This window comes from Phodopus roborovskii, unplaced genomic scaffold (assembly GCF_943737965.1).
Source record: "Phodopus roborovskii unplaced genomic scaffold, PHOROB, whole genome shotgun sequence".
In the NCBI taxonomy this organism is placed as follows: domain Eukaryota; kingdom Metazoa; phylum Chordata; class Mammalia; order Rodentia; family Cricetidae; genus Phodopus; species Phodopus roborovskii.
In genome coordinates, this window is record NW_026125917.1 from 287,149 (window position 1) to 300,207 (window position 13,059).

At 34.2% G+C, this 13,059-nt stretch overlaps 1 protein-coding gene across 1 annotated transcript in view; it reads left to right on the forward strand.

Moving 5' to 3' along the window:
- LOC127217970 (teneurin-1-like) overlaps nt 1-13,059 on the forward strand; it is a 593,057-nt gene that overhangs the window by 167,725 nt on the left and 412,273 nt on the right. The gene's annotated exons all lie outside the window — the stretch shown is intronic.

A 13,059-nucleotide genomic window follows, 5' to 3' on the forward strand; every position in this document is an offset into this window, starting at 1 on the left:
CAACAATATTCCTGGGAACGTGTTTAAAATACAATTCCACAGTCTTTATCCCTGGCTTACCTAATCAGAAACTCTGGAGGTAGAGCCACATATTCTGTTTGTACCAAGTGTGCCAGATGGTTATGATAACTCTCCAGGGATAGGGATAGGAATCTGCTTTGACTTATTCATCTATAAAGTAAGACTGAAATGCAATGTGAAATTCTTTGATGTTACTAGGCTATAGGAAGCTAAGACAGGAGGATAGTGAGGTCACCCTAGACTCTAGTTATTTCTAGAACAGCGGGGACTGCTGAGTAAGAACTTTCATTACCTTTATGATGTCATATGTGATGCAAATTATCTTCTAACTATATAATAGGAATCAAGTTAAAAGATATTTCAACACTGGTTGATGTCTCCATCTTTAGAACATTGTTTATGATTGTTGAGTTGGTTGGTAAGGTTTGAGAATATGTTTTAATGCACAAGGACCCAATCCACACAAAACATTCTTACTGATTAAAATGAGAACATTCTTGTGCTGATATATTTAGACATGTTGTTCCAGTTTCATTTGATTGCTTAGTACATATTATTCCCTTCACAACAAGGATATTCCCTAATGATGATTGGATAATGTTTGAGAGTTGTGTATAAACCTATACAAGGTACTACACAGAAAAATTTTATTCATATACCACTTAACTGGGATCTAATCACTGATCCATTTCAGTTTGGGCAATAAAAAGCAATCCACAGCCTTTAGATTTAAATTCCCCAAAAGTTATAAAATACCTCACACAATTTCATCATCATATTTTGAGATAAGGAAAACCCAACATGTAATATCTTTAAATTAAATCCATTAACCAAGTTTATTTAGAGCAATCCATAAAACTTTCATGGCACTATTAACTCATCAATTTAGAGAAGATAATAATTATTTCTATATAAGTACAAATTGATACAAAAAATAAAAAAAATGGAATACTTGGTATTATACATGCATTCTAAATTAAAAATTATATAACCCTCTGTTCATACACTTTAAATGAACACATCCATTTGTCGATGATGCGTCATGTCTTATGCTAGCACACGGTGAGAGTTTCTAATATTCATAGAAAACAGTTTCAGGCTTACCATTAGAGGTAGCTTCCTCCCCTGCTTTCCCTGTCATTTGTTATCCCACCAAATGGAACTATTTCTAATCCGGACATCCAATATGTGTGACTTGCTGGCATTATCCTACTGGCAAATGGAGGATGTATTCTCAGTGTTGCCCACTGTGAATGATTTTACATTTCCAATGTTTCCTTTCATGTTTGTCTTGAATTTATCAAATTGGGGAACTAAGTATTCCCCAATGTCATTAGAAAGGTCTTTTTAGATTATTAGGTTTTAGGATTTTTTTCTGTAAAAGCAAGGAATAAACTCCAGAGAGCACTTGAATTTGTGAAAAATTTTCCCATCCTAAAATCTTTTACTGGCATCTGTACTAATGGGTTTTAGTGAGGAATTGAGTCTTATTGTAGTGAACCTTTATATTCTTTTGCTTTATTTTTTTTTCCCTAAACCTCTATGAAACATTTTAACTGAAACCCACCTGTGAAGGCTTGACATGTCAAATATATAGCATTAAAATCTTGGAGCTATTTTGATTTTGGGAGTCTGAGTAATACACTTAGCTGTCAGAGTGGGGACAGGTTAAAAGCAAGTTTGTGATAAAGACAAGGTTCATGAGGTACCATGACACTTTTGAGCTCTGGATGAAGTAGAAAGTAACCCCAGACAACTCAGAAGGAGAGAAAGTGACTTTGAAGACAAGGAAGATTAATAGCTTTGTTATATATAATCCAAGGACTCTTCTGTTTGCCCCAGATATTAAGTACTTCCAATATTAAAAATTGATAAATTCAGACATTCTGATTAGACAGATGAAGTATTTTGTTCTCTAGAAGAGACAGTCATTGTATAGTAATTAGAATAGAAAGTGATAGAGATAGATGGAGTATGCACTGTCTTATTTTGTATCTTTTGTGTGTGTGTGTGTGTACATGTAGGTGCATGCACATTTATGCACATATATGCTCATACATGCAGAGATCAATATTGGCTGGGGTTCTTCAATAACTCTTCACACCCTTGTTGTTTTTGAGAAATGCTCTCTCACAGAACCTTAAACTTGCTAAGTTTTTAAAACTGGCTTGCCAGCAATCCCTGCCAGACATGGGCATACCTCTATCACTTATCAGCTTCTGGAATGCCAAAAGAGTATATGTTTCTCTCAATGGTCTTGGCTATGAAAAGATACAAGGTTGTATAGGAACTGAAGTGAGATGCACTACACAATTAAAATCCATGTTTACACATTAAAGAATAAATTATTATGCTCCTCCCATTTCTCAGGCACCATGGATAAATAATGCAATGGTACCCAACAACAATTTAACTCTACTTTCTGAAAGCTTATAGTCTGAGGGAGGAGGAAAATTAAGCTCCCTGGTTATGACCAATTTAATCACTGAGAAACTTTTTAAATGGTAATAGGGCCTCATCTTGATTTTACTTGATTTGTTCTTGTGTATATGTGTGCTTGTATATACTTTTATGTACTCTTGTTGTAAATAAAGAGCAGGTTATATGAACTACTACAAAAAGGCACAGTGAAATGTCATTGTGCAAAGTGACACCTGTGTGGACAGTTCTTGATGTATTCCACTCTCCCTCTATGACTTCCATTTAGACGCATAGCCTTTTCCTACAATGCATTGTTCTATGTCACTTTAAGGATTATATTTCATCTCCATAAAATGTTTCTATCATCCTTAAGATATTAAATATCTTTGTCACCTCAGGACCTATCATATGTCTGTTCAGTATCATTTTCTATGTTTATATATTATTAAATTTGGAGCACATTCAAAGTGAGCTGAATCATGGGTTTTTCAAAATGCATTGTATTCTTTTTTAATTACTGTTACAAAATACATAAAGTGACATAACTTTAAAAAGAAGAGAGGTTTATTTACCTCACAGGTCTAGAGCTTGAATGACATGGTTCCAAGATCAGGTTAGCTCTCAGGACAGCTTCATGGTAGTAAGAACTCTTGAAAAACTGAGAGATCACAGCCACACAGGAGGTGAGCATGGATGAACTGTTTTAGTGTCTTCCCTCTGAAGATAAGACATCTTCTCTGCCTACTAATGGTACTAGATCTCTCAGTACTACTCTCAAGGCATGTATCTATGGTGATCACACTGAAAATCTTACAAAACACAGAAAGAGAGACATACTCAGTGTTCCTATGGCCTTAGCTACCACACTTCTCAAATGAGAAAACTGACAAAACTGTTTTGAACACTGGCATCTGTCTCAGAAAACCTCATCGTATTTAGTGAGTCAAACAGAAGCACTATGTCTCATGCAAAGGGCATTGTTAAATCCAAAATGTTGATGGATAACTGTGGTGTACATTGATTAATCTTAATTTCTAAGGTACAAATAGAAGGCATTTAACTTAATTCACATTTTTCTCTGTGTGTGTCTCTCTGCTTGGTCCCTAGAAACCTTTACCTCATCAGCTTATCTGTAAAAATGATCCCTTCAAATTCAAATAAATAACAGTTTAAAAAGTGAATTCAGACAAAAAAATACATTAAACACAACAAAATTCTACATTTACTTGTATGGTGTCTGTAGTCCTTGACAGGCTTATTGTTAGCACAGTTGCCTTTAGAATTTAATCAGAGACACTAATTTCTATCTAAACAAGTAGGAGAAAAGAAAGCACATTCAGCTGTAGTAAATTGAATTCTAGAAGAATAATCCTCTGGAGGCCTCAAAAGTGAGAAACAGGAAGCTCAGCCTCATGGAGTCAGCTGCTCACAATATATTTGGTAAATGTCTTTATTTTAAAAGATAGCTTGCAAGTGGCTGGGCTCACAGGCCAGGGAAGAAGCAACAAGTCTAACATATGCGAGATCATTTCTCATTTTAGGTGAAAAACCAGACTGGCACGGAGCTTAGAATTTTCAAAATAGTTTAGCACTCAGCACAGGGAAAAAAAAATAACTATTTTTGCTGTTAAAAGGACCATCTACTGTTCATGCCCGATTGAAGTCGTATGTCAACTCTCATATTCGTAATGCACGCATTTTGGAAACATGATGCTTTTAAAGGAATTCTGGAAAGATAAATCTTACCAAACAACCTAACCTTCCTTTGTTCATTTACTAGTTTTACTTCCTGGTGTAAATAAAAAGATGGGCTCCAGTGATCTCAGGTGAACATTCAAGTTTCAACAATTTTCCTTGCTCTAGATCAGATAGTATTTTCAATTATTAAATACATAATCTTGAAGATGAGCATAATTTTTGTTGCTTACTTGTAAATTTGTAATTTTAATGATTTGGTTTATGCTGAACATGAATAATAAAAAATTACCAATTAAACCTGGAGAGCACCAGAAGTAAGTAATATGATTTACAGTGTACTTTGAAAACGGAACTCATTATTATCTCGCATTTTACAGATTTGCAGTAAAGTCGGGCAAACACATATTTACTTTAATTAATAAAATAGCACAGATTTTTGTTGGGAAGAATTTTATGTGCGAAATAATTCTCTACTTGTTGGTAAGTGCATACTTTGTAAAAAGAACTCAGCATTGCCTGACTTGAACCAGCAAACCTGCTCAACCATTTGAAAAACAAAAAGGCATTCCTAAAAGCTTATCTACACACTGCTGATGGCCCTTTCCTGTTCTTGCCAATTTGCTCTCATCTTTAATGCAAGGTCAGTGGGAGGGCCTTTAACTCAAGGGAGAGAGAATTTGAAGTATCCATGTTCCTTTCCTTTTCTTTTCTTAAATTGCCTTTGTAGAGCAAGACATTTATTAGTGAGCCTTGACAGATCCTTGAGACTTACAAAATCACCCATGGAGGGATAATAGGCTAACTTTAGATCGTGTTTGAACTTCTCAGCTGGTAGTCATTCAGCAATACCTTCCCCTGGAATCTGGACCCACCAGCCTGTCTATGTTCCTTTCAACCTGCTCTATTTTATTAACAACTGTTTTTGGTTGATGCTTAGTTTAAAAGTGGGGTGTAGGAGGGCTATTGTTTCATTCGAATTAGAATACTTTTCAAGTTGAATTATATTAGTTAATGTAATCGAATTCCTGTAAAGTGCATAGGAAGTATTTGACTTTATTTTGTACTTAATCCCTGTTTATCTCTCCTTTGTTGTAAACTTATCTAGTCAACTAATCTCCGAGTATGTAAATATCCATAGTATTTACATTTATTTGTGCTTGTATATCCCATATGCAGGAGTATTTTTCTCTAAATTACCTTACATAAAACATGTTATTTAAAATGTGTAGCTCCTTGATTTTTGTATCTATATTTATATTTGGATATAAATGTACTGATATATAACATACTAGAACCTAATTAGTAGAATTAACAAATTTTCATTTAGCTATGCATTAATTAAATTGAGTGATATTGCCACTGCTTTAGAATTTGGTGGGTGTAAGGTAGTACTTTCAAAAGAAAAGTTTTATCTCATTTCTTCATATCGCATTGTGCTTTTAGTCTCAAATGAAGTTTTCTTGCATGAAGACCAACTTAATTAGAACTTTGTTTCTGTCATTACAGAATTTAAATTTAGCCTGAAGGAAACATTTTCTACTAGTGACTAGGATAAAGCTATGTTTCTGATTTAGAAAAGAATTACTAAAGGGTTCTGGAAATGTCTACATCTGTGTATGGTTGCTTATGGGGGCCACTTTAGAGGTTATAACCTCTAAATTCTGCAATATCACTGATTTATTATTGTTTTTACAGGATAAACATGTTAAGGAATAGATGTCTTACTGTTTCAACCAGAATATAAACTCATGTTATAGGCAAGCATGTAACCTCAGTATATAAATTATCTTTCAATGTTTTCTCTATGATTCACTTTTCTCTAAACCAAATTATTATAATAAGGCCTATATGGAAGGATACTAAGTAGCCCAACATGGTGGCACATGCCTTTAATCCCAGCATGCTGGGAGGCAAAGGCAGATGGATTTCTGCCTTTGAGACCAGCCTGGTCTATAGAATGAGTTGTGGAACAGTCAGGACTACACAAGAAACATTGTCACAAAAACAAAACAAAAGAGGATGCAATATAAACACACACACACACACACACACACACACACACACACACACACACACATATATATATATATATATATATATATATATATATATATAGTAGCAGTTTTCCTATGGCTTTTTCATACATCCTAAGTTTTGGTTGCTATACAACCTGTATGATTGATGATTGTTCTTACTGCTGTTTTTAGTTCATTGGAAATATCTGTTCCTGTCCAATATCTTTTCTCAAAATCTATGGTTTAATTCTTGGTTATGCCCCCAGCCTTATAGTTCACTGACTACAGAGACATTTTTCCTAAATCTACTTTACCCATTTTGAAGCACACTTTTCTTTTTAAATTTAATTTTTTTATTGCAAATTAATTTTTTTCAGACAACATATTCTGGTCTAGGTTTCCCCTCTCCCAGTCCCTCTCAAATCCTCCCTATCTTCCTACTCCCCAAATCTACATTCTTCTTCTTCCTCTCTTCTCTCTCTCTCTTTCTCATTAGAAATCAAACAAACAGAAAAAAAAGAAACAAAAAAAGGCACAAGAAATTCTTGCAGACATAGAGTCATGCCCATTGTACACTCAGACATCCCGTAAAAACACAAAATGAAGAACTTAACATAATATATAATCACAAGGTCTATAGGGTAAGAAAATGCCCAGAAAGCCATTATGAGACAAAAGAACCCTCCAATAATATCTTTGAATTCATTTTGTGTTGGCCATCTACCGCTACACCTGGCCTAAGTATAATTTGTACAGTCAATGAAATCCACTGAAGACAACTAATTTTTTTTCAAGTAGTTGTTTGGAGATAGCTTCTAAGTTAGGGATCAGTCTTAAAGATGCTCACTTTGCCTTTCAGTGACGGGATTGCATCTGGCTTAGATATATGCACACGTAACCATATTCTGTGTGAATTTGCATGTGCATCAGTCCTGCTATGTTCAGAAGGCCTAGTTCCTTTGTGTCTTCCGCTGTGGATCTTACCACTCTTGTACTTTCCTCTTCTTCAGAGTTCTCTGAGCCCTGAAGGGGGGATTTTATGGGGACTTTCCATTTAGGACTGAACACAGGACAGTCTCACTCTCTGCACATTTGTCCTGTTCTGGATTTCTGTATTTGTTCCCATTTCCTTCAAGAGGGAGCTTCTCTGATGATGATGGAACAAGACATTTATCAATGATTATAACAAAATATCATTAGGGGTCATTTTATTGTGATGTTCCTTTAATAGAACTGTAGTATTTGTTTGTTACCTACTTCCATGGTCTATCTAGTCTCAGAATCTTGGTCACCCAGGCAGTGTCAGGCATGGTTTCCATCCCACAAATTGGGCCTTAAATCCAATCAGGTAGTGGTTGGTTACTCTCATAATTTTGTACTGCTATTAGATCAATGTGTTGTAGCTAGATTGGTGTTTATCTTTCTTTTCTGGTAGCACACAGAATACCTGCCAATACCATGAATAGTAGACAATAGCGGTAAAGGCTCTAGGTAGGCACCAGCTTGACTTCTCTATTTCAATGAGCTATGTCTTAGCATGAATTTGTGGAAAGTAACCAACAATCTCAAAATAGCCTGGGTTTTGGTAGCATTTTCATGGGTTTCCTTTGGCCAACATTCCTCTTCGTGAATTGTGTGAGTAGCTTCTTATTTGTTTCTGCTATTCAGTTCTGTGACTATAAACTTCATAATCCCAATTCCAAATCTTATATGCTATTATGTTCTTTGAATTAAGAGGCTGGACTTTGCTAGTCTATCAAATACCAGGTAAATTGCATTGATAAATAAGAATGATAGCATACCAAACTATATCAAGAAACTAGAACAAACAAGAAACAAGATATTTGGGGAAAACCTTTCCTTTGTTTTAATTTAAAACTATTTAAAAACCACATGATGATTGGCCACAATATAGAATACCATGTGAAGCAATTGGGAAACTTACTGCTTCTAATGTGAACATGGACATATTCAGGGTCACTACAAAGACACTGTATAGAGAAAACAACAGTTTAGAAGATGGAGACTTCCTAGTGGCTTGTACCAAAACAACCTTACCATCTGTGTTGAAAATGGGAGAAGGGGGCAAAAGTTGGACAAAATTAGAGCCCAATATGTTTTCTCCTCTGAGTCTCCCTTTGTTGTTAGGAGCCATTACTTCACAGAAGCACAAAATCGTCCCAGGATTGAGAGTCTTTGGCATTTTACAGAGAACATTGTAAAAGTCCTTATCAATCATTTGACCTAAATTAATAGCAACATTTAGGAAGAGCATACCAGTAGTGTTAAAGCACATTAAATTTAGAGTTTTAGTCTCTGAAAAATAATGTTGTTTTGAGATTTTTTCATTACACAAAAGTAAAGAAACAAGCAAATAACTCAGTGCATCTGTATTTGTTTATACTTGACATTTTATTACAACATGAGATTTAGTAGAAACCTTATTTAACTAGGGTTTCACTCTTGGATTTCATTTCTGTAACTGAGCATCCACTTGTCCCAACATGAAATTAGCAAGCCCTCTTCCATTGAGTTATTATGCTTACCACATTCTGTACCTTTATTCAGATCATTTGCTTTTTGGAGTTGAAACTAGAGGTTTTTTGAGAGTAGGGATCATTAATAAATGGCAGTTTCAACAGAAATTGTGGTTTTGATAAGTCCTAGGACAGTTTCAATCATCAAAGGCTCAAAGTCCAACATTTCTATCATTTACATCAATTTGTCTTATCGTCACATAATATCCCAAACACATTTCTAATACATAAGAGCAGCTTCATAAATCGAACCTGTTTTTTCTTCTCATCAACCTTATTTCTTGCACTTTGGTCAAGCTCAGCTCTCCAACCATTTTTTTAAAACTCCCAAAAACCCCGCATCTCCTTTGAAAGTCTTCCATATAGTTTTGTTTCCTTTGTGCTTTCTCTTCTATTTTTTTTTTTTTACATTAGGCCCTTAATTATTTTGGAAATGGGCATGTTTATCTTGGCTAAATCTTTTCAACAAGATTGTCACGTTAATATGGACAAAGGCAATATCCTACTATAGAAATACTTCCTGCACAGTGTACAACACAGTGCTAAGTTCATAAACAAGAGTTATTATTTTTTAATTCACAGATCGATTAGTCTATTGTAACCTTGATATTGTTTCCTCTATGATCATAGGTTTATTACCTACTCTGAGTTAAGATAGAGTTGGATTTCATGTGAAGTTGGAATTTTATTATTCTGATAGAGAAAAAGTATGTGTTAGGTCATTTGCCTTTTAGCTGTAGTGAAATCAGTAAATCCTTTTCTGATGTAATATGAAAGCTGTTTGTAAATATTTGTTTTAATACTGAAGTTCACAGAACAAAATTGAACTTTCAGCTCTAGTGTCTATTTTTGGAGTGCTGTATTACACATATGCTTTCCAATGAGCTACTTGGAACTGCACAACATATGGATGGCCATTTCTAGCATAAGACAACTTCAAGAAATAATGTTTCTGTACCATGAGGATATCTTCAGGCACTTAAGAGTATTCTGGAAAAAGCTAGGTCAGAAAGCTAATTTGGAAAAGGATTAAAAAAATGTGAAAGATGCAAGCAACTATTTGATGATTATAGCAGGATTATATCTTGTTTTTTCTCAATACTATGCACAGTTCTCAGATTTTACCATTAAAACACTACTTACTAGTTTAAAATGAAAGCCTTCTAGAAGTAGCTCTTTCAGGAAAAGCGTTTCTTCTTTCTAAATGATTTCACTTAGCTTTTAATGTTTAAAAACAAACATATTTCATCTTAACTGTATCCAAGAAAATAAAAAGCTCTTTGTATTTTTTCATTCATCAAAATAAGTAACACTTTAACTTGCAGATAGGTATTTCTGATATATCTTATAGAAACATTAAGTTTTGGAAAACTAAAATGTTGTAGATTTTTTGAAAGGACTTTAAAAATCATTTTAATGGCATGACTTATTTTTTCTTTTATAGTTAATGCTCAAATACACTTCTCTTGGGAATTGACATACATACCACCGTTATGATGGCAACCCACTATGTTTACTTTCTTAATTGTTTGTAATTTTTTATCCTAGAACTGAGAGACGTATTCATGCATTCATACATTCTCTTTCATGATAAATGTAGTATTTTTTGTATCAACTAGCAGAAGGCAGGAGTTAGTTTGCAGGTATGAATTACAATATGATAAATGTTCCAATCTTGTGTTGCTAACCTAAAAACAAGTAGCATTGTACCATGAAAATTTCTGCACTGGACTTGGGAAATTTTAATGGGTGGTTTTTGAGCTTCTGAAAATCTATTTATTCACTTACTCAATTATTAGTTATTGAGATTGGGAGTTGGAAGCAATATAACGTAAAATATATGGGTACCTGACCTAATGGAACTTATAGTCTTGTGACAAAGAGTAGTGTATCTATAATGGCCATAGTGCAACTGTGATAAGTATGAATTAGGAAAAGTCAGTATTATATGTAAATCCACAATAGGAGAATTTGTTCAATTCTAAAGCTCAGAATACATTCCCCAGAGAAAGGGAGAATGAAGCAGCCTTGAAGACACAATTCATCACAGCCAGGTCACAACATTCCAGAAATGGGAAAAAGATATACAGAGGGCCTGTAGTATGAAAGAACACCCTAACCTTCTTAAAGGCAAAATCAGGTCAGAGTGGTAGAAAGAGATGGAGTGAATACCATCACTCTGATTCCTAAGTGTGAATATGATGAGACTATAAGTCTCAAGCACCTACCTCTATAACTTCCCCACATTCAAACCGTGACCCCAAATAAAAGGTGCTTTCATTAAATTGTTTTTGTTATTTTGTCACAACCAGAAAATAAATAATAACTAACAAAGTATAGGACTTTTAAGTCATGATGGAGAATTTTTTAAAAATGTATTTTATTTAAGTGAAAAACAATCTTATTTTACATACAAACCCCAGTTCCCACTCCCTCCTGTCCTATATTGTAGAACTTTTATGGTGGCCTTGAAACCTAGTAATATTGCATTTGGAAAGATTTGGTGAGTGATATAAAGTGACAAGTGTCAATTTGTCTTCAAAAAAGATCACTCTGACAAATTGTGAAGAACGAATCAGAAAGAAAAAGGGTGAGAATCAGAAAACAAACAGTGACCCAGGAGGCTGACAATGTTAGCAGAGTTATATAGGAAGGTGACAATAAAGAGGAAGAGGAAGATTCAATAGGAAAAAATGTAAAATCCACAGCATTTAGACTAGATCTAAAGGTAGTAATGAAGGAGGGAATTGTCAATGCTAACTTATACATTTGAGGTGTAATATATCATACCTTGATATACAGAAGAATAATAGAAAACCAATTACTTGTTTTGATAATGTAAAGGATACAGGAGGACAATACAGATATGACGAATTTTGTTGTATTTGGTGGGTTTCTGTCATTTTCACTCATTAATTTCCAAAGCTTTAAGGGTGACGAACCACAGATACCTTCTATAGGGAATTTGAGAACTTTATATGTACAAAGCCATAGAGAATGTTTTCTTTGGGCCATGTGGAGTCTCAATTGTAATCATTTCCTTCAGATATTACAGATGTATTAAACTATCAGTGTAGCATGAATTCTAATTGGTTTTAATAATAAAAACCAGGAGTCAGATATAGGGGTTAATGCTGAAAGATAAGAGAGGCAGAATTAGTCACTAGTTCTTATCTCTACTGAATCCTCAAACCAATGAGGCAATCCTTTCCCTGTGAATCTTTCTGCCTTGTGTTACTCTCTCCTCTCTGCCAAGCCATATCAATCCTGCCTCCACTTCCCTAGTACTGTGATTAAAGGTTTATGATTTCCAAGTACTGGGATAAAGGCTCTGTTTCTCTTTTAGGCTGGATCAAACTCATGTAGTCCAGGTGGCCTTGAACTCACAGAGATCCTCCTGTCTCTGTCTCCCGGGTGCTGAAATTAAAGAGGTATACCACCACAGCCCAGCCTCTATGCTTAATTAGTGGCGAATTCCAAACTCTGGTCTTAAGGCAAGATTTATTTGTATCGTTAAATATCAATCCTTAATTATCAAGTAAAACAATCTTCATATCATGTCAATACAAACTGGCTAATTAAATTGGTCAAATAACTGATTATATCATAAGTTAATAAATTAATCACTAAGAGTGGTTGCTATAGTGGACTAAAAAAGAAACAATTACACGTGTATATAACTATGTGTAATTATATAATATATATTTAGTATAAATACTGAACTGCTTCAGAAGGCATTTGCTTTCTGAATAGAAGTTGTTGTAGGGTGGATGTTCTTTCCTCTTTCCATTAGGGATATTGACAGTGATGTTGTCTTGGGGCATCAACCATGAGTAGTGAACATATAGAAATAAAAATTTATAATAAGTATTATAATGTACCTGTTATATTCATACCAAGGTTTGAACTTTGTGGAAAGTATTAGTATTAGTCTAAAATTTGTTGGCTCCCTTTATGTAATTTTCATTTAGCTTTGGCCTTGCTACTCAGTATTTTTCCGAAATACCTTTCTCTTATATCCATTTAGTATATATTTTGTCTCTTCCTTTTTCACATGAATACATGTGTATACATAAGGTTAAATCGTCCTGTAGTCTATTTTCATAGCTAACTTTATGTTTTGAATGACATGTTCTTTGGGAAAAGATGATTTTTACAACTTTAATTTTAAGACGGATGATAAAGGGTTAACGATATATGAACATTACTTATGTAGTAAGTATAGCAAATAAGGCTTCTCAGTACATGGTCTAGGGCACGCGAATAAATTACTGACAACCTCAAGACAAAAAAGTTGAAAATTTCAATCAAATCATACCTATAATAAATCTTAAAGAAATACTAGTTCATTTCATTTCTTTACAACT